The 18340-nt window shown below is 46.6% G+C and overlaps 1 protein-coding gene across 5 annotated transcripts in view; it reads right to left on the bottom strand.

Moving 5' to 3' along the window:
- Positions 1-18340, bottom strand: part of LOC309840990 (uncharacterized protein) — a 140357-nt gene that overhangs the window by 101479 nt on the left and 20538 nt on the right. Inside the window, exon 2 of one of the 5 annotated variants that reach the window (XR_014298882.1) lies at positions 9970-16263. The exons of 3 other annotated variants lie outside the window; for them this stretch is intronic. The gene's annotated coding sequence lies outside the window, so the exon portion shown is untranslated. Of the gene's footprint in view, positions 1-9969; positions 16264-18340 lie in introns of those variants that run through there. One more of the 5 variants, XR_014298883.1, reaches the window with a different exon arrangement.

Genomic DNA, 18340 nt, shown 5'->3' with positions numbered 1-18340 from the left:
CTCCTTCACACACTTCCAACCCTCTGCTCTCTGCTCTGTGCCTTGGGAGGCTGACCTTCCCAGGCCCCCTGAGTGGCTCCTGGAGTCCCTAGTGTCTACTTGGGAACTGTCAAAGGAACGCCAGCTACAGATGGGAAGGCAGCGGTGAGTTGGAGGAAGTGTTTGCTCCCGTCCTCTCTCCCCATTGACCACCTTTGGGAGAGCCACACTTCAGGCAGACTTCACCTAAAGCTAGCTGCTCTCTCCAGGCATAGGAACGACTCCCTCCCCTTGACTCCTCAGGCCAGGATGGTCACAATTCCCACCTTTGGCTTACCCCTTGATTGCTTCAACACTTCTGGTCGGTTTTCCTTAAGCCTTCCCACACCTTTGTCAATAGCCCCTTCATTACACTCGTCTCAGCGGCTCCACATGAATGTGCTGCCTGTCTTCTGCCCCTGATTGCCATTCACGTTAAGTTTTAAATAGATCCTACAGGAAATATTTTTGCTCCCGCCACACGCATGGGCTATAAACTGCTCCACGAGCAACAGACTGTTTGCCAGCTACCTACTTCTAATCAAAGCACACTTACAACAAACCCCCTCCCCACGGATTCATCCTGCCCTGAGAGCACAGTAACAAGTGATCTCAAATCTGCAAGATACCATCTTGACCCTTCTGGGCTACTTTTACCATTTGAAATGACTTCAGCTCTATGTCCAAATCTCTCTGTTGCAATTTCAAACTGGTCTTCAGACATGAGTGGGGGAAGCCAATCTGGCGACCGTGGAACGAAAGCCCAAAGGGACCAGAAGGTAGTCAAAGAACAACTCACTTAATTTAATTGTCCAAACCCTGAATCCAGACAAACTACACTGTGGAGTGTGAAGAAACTTAGATTTGCTGTCAGAATCCCCATCTTATTTACAGACCTGGAGAAAGAATCGGTGATGTTTACTGTCAAGTAGCAGAGACCTGAGAAGGGACAGGATAGCCCTCTAGGGATGAGACCATCTCTGGAGCTCCAGGATTCAGAGCCAAGGAGTGGAGGTTATAGTGGGGGCTCTGCACCTACTGATTTCGCTTCATTCATTTACTTTTTCAACAGATAATTATTGAGAATCTACTATCTACTATATTTTGTGCTAGTAAATACAACAGTGAGCAAGGGCCAAAGCTCCTTGTGCTCAAACTTACAATTTTTATCAGAATAGACCGTAAGAAGAAAACAAAGGGATCAATAATATGTCAGGTATTGATAAGTGCTATAAAAAATAAAGCAGAGTGAGGCTACAGAGAGATGAGGGAGGTTACTCCTTTTTTTTTTTTTTTTTAAGATTTTATTTATTTATTTGACAGACAGAGATTAAAAGTAGGCAGAGAGGCAGGCAGAAAGAGAGAGAGGAGGAAGCAGGTCCTCCGTGGAGCAGACAGCCCGATGCGGGGCTCGATCCCAGGACCCTGGGAGCACGACCTGAGCCGAAGGCAGAGGCGTTAACCCACTGAGCCACCCAGGTGCCCCGGTTACTCCTTTTTTATATAGGGTGATCAGGTTCACATATCTGAGAAGTTCCCTTCTCTGAAAAGAGGGATCCCTGTGGCTATCTCCTGCGCTTATTCAGGAGAAAAAGATTCCAGGTGGAGGGAACAGCATCCACAAAGGTCCCGAGTTGCATGTATATTTCACCATGTTTGAGAAGTAGCAAGGAGATCATGCTGAAGTTGGACAATCAAAGCTAGTGGGAGGATAAGGAACATGATGGAAACTAACTTCCCACCTTAATCTGCTGGAGACACAGTGTAAGGTGTTGAGCCCTTAATGGTACTTTGCCTTTCACTATGAGTGAGAAGGGAAACTACCAGAAGATGTTGATCAGAAGAGAGCCATAATTAAACTAATGTTTGAGTAGCCTCACTCTGGGTAGTATGTTGGAAACAACCTATCGCTGAATGTAGCGGGAAATAAGGAGACAATCCGGAGCCTGTTAAAATGACAGAAGATAGTGAACTGGACGAGACTCTCACTGTGTCAGTCCACAGGAGAAGTTCTTAGATTCAGAATTTTGAAAGTAGAGACTCCAGCATTTGCCATTGGATTGGCTGGTTGTAGAGCATGTTCACAGATGACATGCCAAAGATGACGTCAAGATTTTAAAACAAGAGGAATCACCTGTGGAATCCAATTGTTATTTATTGAAATAGGAAAAACTTCAGAATAGCTAATTTCAAGGGGAAAATCAGGAGTTTGCTTTGGACATGATGAATTTTAGAGGTCTGTAAAGACAGCCAAGCAGAGATATTAAATAGGCAGTTGGCTATGAGTCTGGCTTTCAGGAGAGAGGGCCTAGATGGAGATATAAATTGAGGAACTCTCAGAATATACATGGTATTTTAAACTACGGGATTAGATGAAACCCTCTTTCCCTCCCCCAAGTGTTCGGAAATTCAGAACCGAGTCCTGGGGCACTCAGAACTTTAGAGGTTAGGAAGATGAGAAGGAACCACACAAAAAAGATCGAGGAGGAACTGCCAGTGAGGTGGGGACAACCCAGACAGAGTGGTATCCCAGGGAGAGTGAAGCAAATACTTCAAGGTGAAGGTGTGGCCAACTGTGCCCAATGTTGCCAGTAGACCAAGCAAGATGGTGATGGAGAATCAAGTGTAACTTCTGGAAATGTGAAGACCTTTTGGAACCTTGACTACAGCCATGGTGGAATAATGGGAACAAAGACCCAACTGGAGTGGGTTCAAGAAAGAACAGGAGGAGCGGTTATGGAGACAAAAATGTGTAGACTAGTCTGTGAGTGAGTTTTACCGTAGAGAAAAAGACAGGACGGGGTAGTAACTGCTGGGGGGTATAGAGTAAAGAAGATGTTTTGTGTTGGCTGTTTGGTTGAAAGATGGAGGCCCTTCCTCCATGTCTTCTGGCTGACAGGAATGATCCAGTAGAACAGTGTTACAGGTAGATGTAGGAGACAGAGGGAGAATTGCTAAAGGCAAGTCCTTGAACAGGAGGGAAGACAGGAGTTCCAGTAGCACACAAGAAGGAGGGTTTCATTGGGGCCATCCATCTCATCTGCCTTGTGTTTTGCCGTTCCACAGAGAATTTCACTCGGGGAAATATGAGTGTTTTACTGTAATGTTAAAAAAAATAATTGATAACTATTTGCTTAATTTACCCCTCACATGTTCCTATGACCAACTGACTAATAAGGAAGGTTTGTAAAAGTTATATGATTTCATCAGGTTTTCAAAGCTTATATGAAAACCAGGTCTCAGGCTAGATCTGGATGATTCCAAAATCATAAAATAAATGTTCCACAACATCAGGAAATCTGGGGATTGCCCCAGAGGGCCCACCAGCTAATGAGAAAGGGAGACATCATCGTAGCATGGCAGGCGCAGCAAAGCACCACTAACATAAACCATGTACATCTCTGTTGCAGAAGGCAGGGTAAGTTAAGTGCCTGGACTCTGCAGGGAGGGTTTTGGAGAGATGTGGTTTGTTCAATAGATTTAAAAGGCAGAGAGTGGGGAGAGCATCAGTACCTTACAACGTCCTGAGAAGAGAAGGAGCAAATGCTTTCAGGAACTGAAAATGCAGTGGCAGAAATCGAGACAAGCATGGGGCTTCTTTGGGTTTTCAGCCACTTCCTTGGACATTCATTAAGCTCCTCCCATGTGCACAAGGCAGGGCTTTGTGCTGGAGAAATAAAGAGTGGTCATCCTCCCGGGAGTTCCTTACACAATGAACAATTCAAATTCAGCATAAGTCTTCTAAACGGATCAGGCAGGGTTCTCCAGAGAGGTAAAGTCAACAACACCTAGATAGAGATATCGAGGCAGAGAGATTTATTTTTATATGAAGAGATCCATTTCAAGGAATTGTCGGAGCCAGCAAATCATGCAACGGGCAGGCCAGCAGGCTGAAACCCCAGGCAAAAGTGGATGCTGCAGTCTCAAGGCAGAATTTTTTTCTTCTCTGAGAGACCTCGGTTTCTGCTCTTAAGACCTTCAACTGATTGGATGAGGCCCACCCACCTTATTCAGGGCAGAATGGTTAGTCAATCAACTGTACCCCTTAGCCACATTTACAAAACATCACCAGGTTAATGCCTGGATTAGCACTTGATTAAGTCACTGGGTACCATAGCCCAGGCAAGCTGACACATAAAACCAACCATCACAGAATCCGATTAGTTCCCAGATTTATTCCATACATGCCAAATGCAGGTACTTTATTTTAGAGACACTTGCCTTCTAGAATTGCTCTTCTAATGGGATCTTAAACCGTAGACCAGTGAGAGGCCAGAAGAGGGGCTGTCTCCAAGCCATTGTACTGCTGAGGGTGGTTTATAAAGGTTCTAATTCATTGTAATTAATTTTTATTGTACAGAAGCAGAAGGCTGGCAGAGTGAAAGGGGTAATTTCACAAGTCAAAATAACAAATAAATAAATACAAATAGTGCCCAAGTTCCCAAGAGCAGACCACCGTCGGCAGGTCTCTGTGAGTGAGGCACAGATCATAAACCCTATTGCCCCGTCACCAGCCCTGGCTCTAGGTGACCCCTTCCTCCAGTTCTCCAGGTTGCAAGGCTGGCTACAAATGTCTCCGGTCCCCATAGCCCTCTTCCTCTCCCCCGTGAGACCATGTGGAGGCCCTTGTCCATCAGGTGGAGTGTAAATTTCAGGTGTTGAAACAATACCCGCCCCCCCCCCCCAAAAAAAAAGGCTAGGGAAGTGGCATGCGGCAGGCTGGGCAGGGAAGCCCTGGTTGGTGGTGCTCTTTGCAAACAATGACATGTCTGCATGGAAGCTCTTTGTTCCTCTCCGCACTCGGAGCCCGGGCGAGCTCAACAGTGCAGGCGCGTGCACAGGATATTAAGTCTCATTTCAAAGCTGCTGCTGTGGCAAAGTGATGTGGGAGCGGCTGGGTGCTGGGGGGTGCTGGAAGTGGGAGGCTGGGAACCGCTCCGAGCCTCCTGGCGCCCCAATGAAGACAAGTTTCCATGAGTCGTGGGGGCGGTTTCTTTCTCAGGGGGTGAGGGGAGAAAGGGGCACTTTGACTTTCCCAGGCAGGAAACCTGGTGTTGGGGTTTCTGGAGAGTCTTGAGTAATGACCAGTGTAGGTTTCTCATGGAGGACTCATTTATCTGGGTGCCACTGGGTGAGCCTGGCTTCCCAAGCTTGAAAATTTAGATTTATTGGGTGCCAGAAATTGGACCGGACACCATTTAATAGGCCCATGCACCATGAAGGTGAGGGTCGGCGGGGAAGAGTCAAAAGGGCAGAATGGATGGGGAAGGGGCACGGTGTGGAAAAAAACGGCAAAATCTGATTAGGGCCATAAAATTCCAGCCATGGCAGGCAGGAAGTCCAAGACTCTGGAGAAGCTGGGGGCTTATGAACACAGCCGAGGTCAGAGAAATCTGCAGAAAGGGAGAGACGGAGGGGAGTAAACAGTTAGAGTCTCTGAACTTAAGCAAGGGCCTTGCCAGAGAGGGTCCAGGCAGTGGGGCGAGAGACCGAGAGACAGAGAGACAGGGAGAGAGATACCACAGAGTCCTCAAGCCTGCACGAAGAGAAACCTGCTGTTAGAAGAGGTGAAATCGATAAAAAAGCCATTTGCTGGTAAAAAAAAAAAAAAAAAAAAAAAAAAAATATATATATATATATATCTTGTTTGGCCTTTTGCTCTGAAACAGAAGAAAAGCTTTGGGATTTATGGAATGTGGATTTACATAGAGAGGCCCCATAATATATATAAATACTCGACCAACTTCTAATGTGAAGAGAAAGGCGGAGGGAGGCACATTTGCGGGAGGGAAAGAACAGAGGGAAGTGAGATCCAAGCCGTGGGGTTCTGCGCCTCATTCCCCCGGTGAACGTGGGGAATTCATCCTCCTCCCGGCGCTGCAAGTTCTTCATTATTTTTATCTATTGTCTCCCTTGGGCTAGAGGAAGCAGTGTAAAAATGACTTTGCAGGCTTTGAGAGGCTTAAACAAAAATCTGTGTAATGCAACCCAGCCGAAGTGAATCTCCCTACCCAGGAACAGAGACGCTCATTCAATATTTGACTCCTCTATGCAAAGCCCTGTATTGGATGTACAGGTGGAAAAGTGCATGGTAGGCACTTCATTCATTCATTCATTCATTCATTCAACAAATGTCTGGGAGTAAAAAAGATGAAAAAGATCCATCACATTCCTCAAAAGGCTCCCATCCCTATGGGGAGGGATAGACAAGTGAACCCATGTGTATGGTGTTCTGGAGATATGAATGGGGAGCTGAATCACATAGCAGAATCACAGCCTCTTCCCAGAAGAGGTGACTTAAACACAGGTTGTGGGCGCCTGGCACTCAGGGATCTGCAGAAAATCACAGTTCTCAGTCAACAACCCGGATGTTTGGGGTACATGTCAACACACACATGGGAATCTGCAAATGCCTGGATTTCTGGTGATTATATCCAAATGCCCAACAGCGTTTGGAGAAAGGAGAGCATGCATATACCTTGTAAATAACGTAAGCACGTATCATGTGATCGTTATTTTTACAAGCCATTCTTCCACGAGGACACAGATCACCCAACATTCTTTGCTGTTTATTAGACATTAGTTTATTACTTTCCCTCCATTACATGGTAAAGTTTATATCTTTGCACGTGGCTGAGGTGGTAGGCCCTGTGGCCCAAGGCAATTAGATAAGGCCTTCAAGAAATCCAGACTGTATAAGGCCAAAGTTTAATAAATTTGAAACCCACAGCTGTCAGACGGCATGAAGCCCCATGTTCACAAATATGGGACCTCCATCACTAAAGAATTGTTTAATTTAAGAAGGGCTGGCAGAAACTCTGCGTGCCCTTTGGTGACAGGTTTAAAGACGGTGCTGGTTGTTGTAAGTGTGTGCACACACAGACTTACACACACATCTATATGCATACACCATACATATACGGTACATTTATGTTGATGTAAGGATGTGCTAGTGGGAGGAAAGAAAAATTGCAAAGGCAGTGCTTCCCTTCAAGAAGCCTCGATCTCGTCTCATTTCCGTCTCCCTCATCGCCTTCTCGTCCCACGCAAACCCCTAGACGGCTCCGAGTCCTCAAGCCCCCACCACCTCTGTGTTCCGGTCACTTGCACGTAAGCTCACTCTCTTACTCCTTACTCACAGAACTGTCTTTCCCGGGAATCGTTTACTCAGAATCGTTTAATACAGCCTGGCGCTGAAAGACGAAGTCCGGAAGATGATAGAAGGCGTCAAGAGTAGGTGCGCGGATGGCAAGAATGTGAGAGAAACTTCGCTGGTTGGGGGAGAGTGAAAACAAAGGAAGGATGAGTCGGTACACCTGGGTAGTAGTTTCATCGCCCTTCTTCCTACATCAGGCAAGGCACGTGGGATCCTTTGGCTTGGAGTCAATCTCTCTCATTCCTGTCTTTCAGAGCCTTCTGTGATGGCCTCGGCTGGAATGCGTATCAGACTGTAATCACTTCCGGCCACCTAGCTCTCTGGATGATGAGCTCCTCAAGCAGGGGACCATGTCTTCCCAGGGTCTAGCGCGGGTGCCTCGCAGGTAGTAAGTGCCCCATGTTGACTGCTTTGCCATGAACTCAACTATTCTGAAGGAGTTTCTCACCTGCAAAATGCAAATCTGTCCACTCATCCCCTCATTTCTTTATTTGCCATTTACTGGACAACCGGCTAGGTTAAGTTAAACATACAGATGCATAATTGAATAGCTTACCTAAAATCAGAGTCCCTGCCTACCTCCCAGGACCACAAGGATGCACAAAGAGACCATGCATATGAGCTCTGGAAACTGTCCCTGCTACCTGAGGTAAGGGAGGCTTTTTATTCTGGCTCCTTACCTGTGCCATCCTGATGCTGTGTGCACGCCTGGCTCTGCAAGGGTTATTTTCACAGATTCTCCCCATCTCCCTTCTCTGTAGCTCCCAGCAGATGTATTAAGTGTAATCTTGGAACCGACCCAGGTTCCCTCTTTAAGACTCAGAATGTTCAATATTTCCTACAAGCAGCAGGCCGCTCTAGCCTAGTATGACGTCAGGGACTCGGAAGGGTTCACCACCCGCCTCCAAGCATCCCTGGTGTCTGGGCCCCAGTCCCAACTTGTCCAGGCTCCATGGAGCTTATTGGAATGCAAGCAGGGGAAAAGCCCCAGCTGGGGCAGCCACTACAGCGCCACCAGCTTGTATCCAAGATCACCTGCACTCGGACTCCCTCCGAAGCACCAGCTAAAGAAGAGAAAGCTCACTGCCCATGGGCCCCTGCCTCCTGGAGCAGCCTGAGCCCACGGGAGGCAGGAGGAGCATCCAGGCTGACCCACGACTCAGGGTGGTTGATAGTGGAATTAGAACCTTAGAGGGGTATCCACGGGAAAATGAGTGAACAGCAGCCAATGGAGCCCCCTGAATGCTTGCTGAGCTAATATCATGGGAGATGGGAGGTGACCCCCTCCCCTGCACTATGTGGGTGATAACAGACCCCATCTGTTCTGCAGTGAGAACCGGCTCCCTGTGACTGCTCAGAGCTAATGCCTCTTTTCTCCTAGAGCAGCAGCATAAACGGGATCCAGAGCTTCCTCCACACACCGATGTGGGGAAGAAAGCCATTCTAAGGGATCTTTGGGAGCATTTCAACATGGACTCGTCTCCCGTCCCCTCTTCTTTCCTCCCCCTTTTAAATTAATTTGCATAATCTCTCGGGCAGGCTGAATACATGTGACGCACCCGGACGCACGTCTGCGTTTATACAGGAGCCAGTTTCGTGCCTTTAAATGTGATCTTTTTCTGACTTTTCCCCATCCTTTGTCTTTCTTTTCCTTCACTCTCCCATCCCCTCCCTACGTTTCTTTCTCCGCCAACCCCCTCAGACCTGGTGGATGACAAAGCCACTTCCAACATCCCTCCGTCACATACCCGCCCTCTTCCCCAACCACGTCTGTTCAAACGAATGAGTGTATTCTACAGTAGAGAGGAAGGCAACCAAGATGCACTGAGCTCCTATGAGGCACCACGCAGAGTGCAAAAACCCAGAATACAGACAGAGAAGCTCCCTGTACTCAGTGTTGACCTGGAGCTGGTGCTGTAGCACCTCCCTAATGCAGAGCCTACAAAGGCAGTGAAGATGAAGGTCTAGCCGAAGAGTAGAGGGTAGGAGTTGCACGGGCCCTTTAAAAGCATGAGGTCCAAAGACCAGCCCAAGAGGAGACCCTCCCGTGCATGGGCACTGAGAGATGATCGCCTTTCCGGTGGGAGGACTTGCAGTCCCAGGTACAATTCAAGCCATGGGTTAACTGACCTCTGTTAAACCTGTAACCTCTTTGGACCTCAACTTTCTTGTTTATAAAAGGGGACAATTCAACCAAATTAACCACATGTGTTGCCCAGCTTGGCAGTACTTTGTGACTCTTTCCCTGAGGTTTGCTTGGTGACCCACGTCATGGTGAAACCGTATGAAATGGACCAGATACGGGTGAATGTCAGCAGAGGCAGATTCAGGAGACCAGATCCCTGCATCCTTGTCATAATGGTCTGCATTTGGGGCCGTAATAGTTTATAATTATTCTTGGTGTATATTCTGTGTCCAACAACTAAAATGCGGTCTGCTCTAAACATCTGAGTCCGTGGTGTTTGGAAAGGCAGACCGTTATTCAGTCTGTAGCCATCCTTACTGGAATCCTGGGCAGACAGAGCTTGAACTGGATGAGCTAATCAGCGAGACCTTTTATCAAACCCTGGAGGTCAGCAGATGTGGGCTTGATGGGAAAAGTGAAATAATGGGGGAAATTCTATCATGGTCATGAAAAGGCACTTACAGTAAACTCTGTTATCCATCAAGGGAGAGTGATGGGTTGTTCTGGTAGGTGGTGAGTAGACAGTCTTTATAGATGCTGCACGGATTATCAATTTTCAAAGATTGAAAGAGACATGGAAATACACAAGAAAGTTGTAAATACATCAGTCTTCTTTGAGGAGTCCAGAACTTTATTGCACAAACGTGACATAGCAAGTGAGAATGATCAGATTCAAAGTATCATTTTAGTTATTGTCACAAAAACAAAGCTTCTGTTTCCCAATCCTGTCACTTTTGGAAAAGATATTTTTACTAACCATGATTTCGGTTGTCCTCCATTGCAAATGCCGACTTCTCCCCCGTTCCTGCTCCATGCTTTAGCCACATTTGGCCATCACCACTTCTAGAAAAAGTCCCAGAATCTCCCATTGCACACCTGTGCTCAGGTGCCCTTTCCCCCTGGCTCTCACTGACTCACTTCCCTACCTGCCAAGCTCAGCCATGGTCTCTCGCATGAAGCCATCCATAATATCCCCCAAGAGATGTGACTATTTCCTTTTCAGATCACCCACAGCCCTTCGTTTTCAGCTCCCTTATGGCATTTATCAATGCTGTGCTCTTTGGACCACATGAATCTATTTGGCCCCGGCACTTCCCTTTAGAGGAAGTTTGACATGTAATCTGCCTGCGGACATTAATGTTCTCATTGGACATCAGCCTCCTGATGGGAATAGAAACCTGATACTATTTGACTCATTTATTTATTTATTTGAGAGAGAGAGAGCATGAGCAGGGGAAAGGGCAGAGGGAAAATCAGACTCCTTGCTGAGCAGGGAGACGACTGGGGGTTCGATCCATGAGACCATGACCTGAGTGGAAGTCTGATGCTTCACCAAATGGGCCACCCAGGTGCCCCCCAAAACCTGGTACTGTTTATCAAAATTTTTAAATTTTGAAAAAGTGAATGGTAGTCTATGTTCTGTATCTCTAGATGGCTGTGAGCATCTTGAGGGCAGGTTCCTATCTAAGCAAACTGCATTTCTGTCTTCCACAGAGTCTGGAATGTGGTGGGGAGCAATCAGTGCCTGTTGAATTTAACTAAACATAATCAAAGGACACCTTGGCCCATTTAATCCATTCGCAGAATGCTAGAGACAAAAATCTTCACCAAATTTAAATCTCCCATTTTCAACAACAACAACAACAAATTATATTTTACATTGGAAAGAAACAGTGACATGCACAATCTCATTTTGAAGCTCAAATGATGCTTCTTTAATAAAGAAGCACCAATAACCTAAAATCTTCCAAGAAATTGTTGACAAACATGTTGGCTCTTGGTTGTTGAGACATGGATTCATTCATTCTCTCCACAGATATTACTACGCACCAACTAGGGGCCAGAAGCTGTTAAGGTGTTAGAGGTGCAGCAGTGAAACAAGGCTTCTTAAACTCAGGGAGTTTACATTCTCTAGGAGGAACAGGATAAGAAAGTAAACAGAAAACAAACATGATTCGGTGATGTAGAGGAAATAAAGGAGCATGGTGGGGGTTAGGATGTTAGGTAGGATAGGTGGTCAGGGAAGACCACTTAGAGGAAATGACTGGTTGGCTTGATGAACATGGTAAGTATGCCATGCAAATATATGAAGGGTCAGTATCCCAGGCAAAAGGAACAGCATGTGCAAAGGTTCTGAAGCAGGAGAATCCTGGGGTTTGAGGAAGAGAATAACAAGGAACACCATGTAGCAGGATAGGACGGAAGAGGGATAAGGTTGTGTGGGACAAGTGGCAAGAGATGAACTCAGAGCAACAGCAGTGGGTCAGATGAAGGAACTTAGACGGCAGTAAGGTTTGGATGTTACACTAAGATGGATGCTTTTGGAGGATGGGCAGCTGAAGTGCCATGTGGGCTAGCTGCTGTGCTGAAAACAGGCGGGAGAAGGCAGGAGTGGTGGGCAAATCTGCAGGCGCTAAACCCATTAGGAGGCACTACCATAATCCAGGATGCTGGTGGCTTGAACTATGGCAGCAAGTGGTGAGGGTAGGAAGACGTCTTTGAGTCTGGGATATATATCTGAAGGCAGAGCTAGAGGGAAGGATTGGATATGAATTCTGACAGAAAGAACTCCAGGGTTCTTCACCTGATCGACCAGAAGAATAGAGTTGCCACTTACTGAGATAGAATAGATTGTAGTAGTAGGTTTTGGAGTGAAGGAGCTCCTTTTGAGGTATGTTAATTTGGGATACTGATTAACCATCCAAGTGGGGATGCTGACTGGGCAATTAGGCATCTGAGATTGGCATTCTGGAAAGATATGCAGGTTGGATACAGAAATGCATGGGTTGCCAGCAATCAGTATTTCTATTAGTCTGTTTGGGCTGCCACGATAAAATACCACAGACTGGTGGCTTAAACAACAGGAATTTATTCCACACAGTTCTGGAGGCTGGGAAGTCCAAGATCAAGGTGCCGGCCAACTTAGTTCCCTGGTGAGGGCTCTCTTCTCAGCTTGGAGACAATCATCTTATTTCTCTGTCCCCACATGGCAGAGGGAGAGAGAAGAAACCAGCTCTCTGGTGTCTGGTACTAAGGTACTAATTCCATCAAGAGAATCTCACCCTCATGACCTCCTTGTAACCTAATCACTTTCCAAAAGTCTCATCTCCAAGTACGTTCTCATTGGGGGTTCGCAGCTCAACATAGGAATTTTGGGGGGAATCAATTCGATCTATAACCATATTTAATGCCAACAGACTAGGGCATAAAAGAGAGAAGAGGAGGAAGGGAGGGAGCAGAAAGGGGAGCCCTGGGGTGGGCTGGAGATAAGGCTGGGCCAACAAAACCACTAGAAGGAACTGCCTTGGGACCAGAGAGGAGGGAAGCCAGGGGAGTCGGGTGTCCTCAGAGCCAAGAGAAGAAAACATCTCAAAGAGGACAGACGGTCACCTCGGTCACACATTGCTAACAGATCAAGTGGTGTGGGGATGCACACTGACCATGCATTTAGCAACTGGCAGGTCATGGTGACCTTGACAAGAACAATTTTCTGTCAAGTAATGGGGGTGAAATCCTGCATGTGGTGTGTTCAAGAGAAAGTGGGGCATGTGGAATTGGAACACCTCCTATCAGTCACTATTTCTAGGCATTTCACTGTGAGGGAGAGAAGAGCAGACACATTCTGCTGTAGCCGAAGAACAACCTGGAGAAAGGTCACCGCCTTCCAAGGGGAAGAGTGCTCCAAAGGCCGCTTGTCACTCCCAGAGGATGAGCCCATGATTTAGAACCTCTGGAAACTGCTCCTCCGTCTACCCACTAAAATCACAGAAGGTGCGGGCTCCCTGGAGTGCCCCAACTCAGCAGTCCTGTACAGGCTAGAATGACTAAAACCACCTAACACCTCCCTAGCTCTTCCTTCTTGGGTCTGCAGGCACCATTTGGTCTGGTCACCTGCATGAAGACAATGCCCTCTAGGTTTGTCAGGGACCCTGCAAAAAACCCTGAGATATGAAAGGTTGAGAACCCAAAGCCAACTAAAGAATCACATTGTGAGCACATGTCTGGCTAAGGAGGAGGGAGGAAAGGGAGGGGGGAGGGTAGGTACTAACAATGAACAGAAAAGTATAAATCAATCTCCAGCTCCCTAAATTTCAGGGTGGTGGGGTACCCCATGGCAATCTGAGATAGTTTCCATTACTTCTAAATCTGTATCAAGTGATGCTGTGAACATATATTCTTTGCTGATAAGTGCTTCTCCATTGACCTTGGACTGCTTCACACCATAACATGCTTCATCCGCTTTTCATTGTGGCCTCTTTAACCGAGGCTGAAAAGTTGGCAGGAGGTAGCAATCATCCCCAGGTGAAATTTTGCTCTTTTGTTCAGTTTGAAATTTTACTCGACTACATTTTATTAAATCTAATAGGTTTAATACTACTAGGGCTGGATGCTATGCGACTTGGTGCAAGGATACAGTTTTTTTTTTTTTTTTTTTTTTTTTTTAAATAAGGAATAGGGGCTCCCGGGTGGCTCAGTAGGTTAAGTGCCTGACTCTTGATTTTGGCTCAGGTCAGTCTAAGTCACTGAGTCTACAACATCTTGGGTTCAGTAGCTAGACCCACTGGCAGTCTTGGGTATTACACTCCAGGAAAAACAGAGCCCAGCACATTCCTGCACAAGGATTTGTATGAATTCATATGGCTCTCTGTAGTAAGAAATCTCTTTTGTATACATTATCATGTTTAGTCCTTGCAACAGTTCTGTCCACATAACGGTGACCCAAGAACAGTCCTCCTCTACCTGGAAAAGCCATTCTCTCCAACTAAACCAGGAAGTGGTAGAGACCTCTGTCTAGTCAACCAAACAGCTGAATCAACTCTCGGTGGTCACTGGTGACTGATGCCCCAGGCAGATGTCCGTCCCTCCTCAACAACCGTCTTGAGCAAACAGAATCAGTATATCTGTACTTAAATTTGGAAACTAAGGTCTCTCTGCTCCTAGCTTGTACTGATCTGGCTCCTAAGCCTTCTGATTCTAGATGCAGAAATCTTCCAGAAATCTTCGGAAGCTGCCACTCTCCATAATAACAGCAGGCATAAGCACCCTTCTGGCTGGAGACTGGCAATTGGCTTAAGTGATTTTCATGGACACTGTTTCTCTCTTCAGGTGTTGCTTTGGACAAACTCATGGAAAAGAGCAGAGCACGCCGTTTGGGTTCAGGCTGAAAGAAAAAGTCATAGCTCATATTTTTCTCAGTCATATTGCATCTTTTCATGTTCAGACATAAATCATGGAGGAAGGAGAGCTGCAGAACCACCTGGCATCAAAACGGAGTCCTTCTAAAGGGTTCCTCCAGAAGCACCATACACCACATTTATGTGCCCTTACAAAAAAAAAAAAAAAACCCACTCGGAGGAATTCATCCAAGTATGGTATGGCTTAAAATGACCAAGTTAAAACTGAGCCACATGCTTTTGTTTAAATACAGATGGTCAGGTTCTGTTTATACACACAGAGCCAACTGCTGATACAAAGCGGTGCCCTAACATATAAACCAGCAAAGCCATTTTAGAACCCAGAGTTTGAAAGAGTCTATATAAATGTAAATTACTGACCAAAGGGAGCATAAAATCTATGGATGTGAAAATGAGACGGCTATCATTCATCCTGCTCCAGTCGGCCAGGGTGGGCTCACAGGGTTTTTCTCCCATTTGGGGAGTCTCTGGAACATGGATGTGGCTAAGCTTCTGTGTGCCCGCATTTTAGCGGGCAGTGACTGGGTGCCCTGGGCTTCCTCTGGGGCTGTTTGTCAAAGCCGGGGTGGGGGGCGTTCAAATCTTGCCGAGAATCTGGGTCTTCGTGCATCTGACTTGTCACCGCTAGCACTAATTTGATCCCTTGGATTCTCCAGCGGGAGTCTTTCAAGCAAATGCTAGGAGTGGCTTGGCCCCATAATTCAGCCTCATGGCCAGTAGACCTGCTTTCTCCAGGGCCCAAAGCGAGCTCTGGTTGGAAATGAAATGCTTCTGCAAGCCGCATGAACTCTTTTACATCACTGACGTTGTGTTGCCTCGAGCGGGGATGGGCGGAGGCCTGTAGTAGCCATTCCCTAAATGGGCCTGCGGAGCATGGAAATACTCCAAGTGAGTTTTCCAAGGCCACACGCTTCCCAACAAGGGAGGATGTGGCTCACAGGGGTAGGGGATTTATGGAATAAAAGAGAATGTCTGCAAACCGCTTGGAGTCCATGCGAGATGAACCCAGGGAGGAACGATCTAGCTAAATGAAATTGTTTTCTTCCTTTCCAACCACCGCATATTAATTGGGTACAAATCAGTCCACTTAATGCCAATTGACAGTAAGCAATTTGCCATTTGATGGCAATTGAAAACCCATGCTTACTGCTCCAAACCCTCTTGATTGTTCCAAACAAATTTCCTACCCTAAAGTGGAAATGGATTTAATTTGATCTCTTCAGTCTGTTCACCATTATGTGTAAAACAGTGACATTGGTACCAGGAAATCAGCAGCTACCTGAGCAGTGTTCAAAATGAAGGCAATTCGTCCATGGGAAAAATCCAGAAGGAAGCTTACTCTACAAGTGCAACTATGGCCGCAGACCTGGGGTAGCATTGTTGTTCTTTGGTGTTGCTGACTCATTGCGCTCATCTTTTTTTTTTCCTGAACACCAGAGAGGCTTAGAGTCAAGAAAAGTCCTGGAAAGAATCAACTTCCATTCTGTGACTTCTCCAGTGAGAACATAAAAGGCCTGGAGCACCTGGGTGGCTCATTGAGATAAAAAGCCTCTGCCTTCAGCTCAGGTCATGAACTCGGGGTCCTGGGATGGAGTCCCGCATCGGGCTCTCTGCTCAGCAGGGAGCCTGCTTCCCTCTCTCTCTCTGCCTGATGCTCTGCCTACTTGTGATGTCGCTCGCTCTCTCTCTGTCAAATAAATAAATAAAATCTGTAAAAAAGAGAGAAAGAAAGTAAAGGCCTAAGGAAATCATGTGACTTGCCCAGAGAGTTAAGCACACTAACCTGTTCTCTCCTCGTTCTTGTGTCTTCTTTTTTTCTCTTAGATCCCACCTCCACCCCCACCCCCCACCTCCACCCCCCCAGCCCAGCAACCCAGTTCAGAGCTCTGTGGGCAGAGAGGTAATAGGAAGAACCTGCGGTCTTATAACCCAAGGACCTGAGTTCATACTATGTACCTGTTGTCACTTAACTTCTCGGGTTTTCAGTCTCTTTATTAGCAAAACGGGAAGAAAGATCCACATCTCCCAGTGTTTTGATAAGGACTGGATGAAATAATTTACAAAAAGCACATTAAAAACTGCAAAGGGACATGACATTTAAGGCCTTGTCTGACTGCAGCCTGGCCTCGACATGAGACGGGCCGAACAGGTCCCAGGCTGAAAACCAGGCAAGGAACAAACTTTGAGCCGTCGACGATATTGACAGTAAAATCCGTAACACCCGGTACTCTCTGCTCATACTTGAAACTGAACAAAGATTAGGGATTCGAGGGCTAAAAATACTTGCAGATGTTTGGCATGGCTGTGGTTAGCTTTTTGACTTTTGGAGCAAGTAACATCTAGTGATATTTGTTCCACTTGTTTTTCTTTTAACTAAGTTGTCAGCATATTATTCGAAAACTTTTTTTAAATTCTGAAGACCTATTTTGCAGAAAGATTTCTAATCATGGATCTGAACAAATTTGTAAACATGGCTTTACGGGCCTGCCCTAACGTCGCACTTTCCAGTGAAATGCACAGAGCCCTACCCTATACCCTGCTGGCAGGGACCCCGGACCTTTATGAAAGTGTTTCCAGAAATCCATGTCGATGGCACTCTCACAAGTCCAGGCATAAATGAAACACACAGTCGGCCATAGAAAAAACCCTGGACTAGGGTACGCCACGGGATGCTTCCTATTAACTACATAACTTGGAGCAAGTCACTTTCTCTCTCTGAGCTTCCAAGAGGCCAAATGGGGATAAGTCACAATATCAAGTCCAGGATTAAATGGGATCGAGTCATCCGGTCCCAGTTCAAATGTCCCCTGTGCAGAGGGCCACAGTACGGGCTGTGATGTGTCACTCCGTTCCCCCCTTTCAGGACTAAGGCATCGCTCCTGTGCCCATAGCTGCTGGGAGTGTTGGCTGCTGACAACTGCCAGCTGGGGGCTCTCACAGATCGCCCTCACCCGTGCCCTCCTACCCAAGGCACCCCATGTATAGTTCTGGCCCCTCAGAGGGTCTAAAGGCCAGCCCTCCAACTCCAGCTCAGGGTACTCAGCCAAGCTGCCCCAGCTACAAAGTTCCCCGTGGCTTTGGAGGCTGAGGCTTTGCTCTGACTCTGTAAGAGCCAAACTTCTCTTTCTTCCAAATCCTGTTGCCTAGACCCCCCCCCACCCCCCAGCATGGGTGTTGATTGGAAAAGAGCTCCACGATACACTCCCTACGGGGTCATCCCCATCTCTGAGCTGTCCTCCCCAGGAACCAACCTGGCCAGGGGCCCTACCCAGCCACTCCAGGTGATGTAAAACCTCCCTCTGGCCACTCGCTATTCCTTTGCTCTTGTCACCGTCTGAAAAAAAACACCATTTACCTGCATGTGTACTGTCTACTGCCCTGCTGTTATAATATATGCTCCCTGAGGGCAGGGGCCTCCTGTGTCTGGCCCACTGCTATATCCCTGGGACCAAGCATGCAGTTGGCACTTCCTAAATATTGTCAAATAAAAGAATATCAGATGTTAAGAGCTTTTAGTCCAGTAAATACAATGAGGCGTACACATGTTAGCTTATATGTTTTTAAGCACTCAGTTTGTGCTCCTTGGAAGGATGAATTACGGATTTTTAATAAATAGGCCAGAGGACTCATCCAGTGAATCACTTATCAACAGATTAATGGATCCTGCCTTGGTTACCATTTCTGTTTGCAAACTAATGGCACAGTTATTTAACAGTCCCCATTACAGGCCCTCTATATGTCCAAATCTATATACATTTAAACATTAAAAAAAAAACAACTGAATGT

Source organism: Mustela nivalis, assembly GCF_964662115.1.
Source record: "Mustela nivalis genome assembly, chromosome: 9".
In the NCBI taxonomy this organism is placed as follows: domain Eukaryota; kingdom Metazoa; phylum Chordata; class Mammalia; order Carnivora; family Mustelidae; genus Mustela; species Mustela nivalis.
The sequence above is the reverse complement of the archived record's forward strand: the minus strand, read 5'-3'. Positions and strand labels throughout refer to the sequence as shown.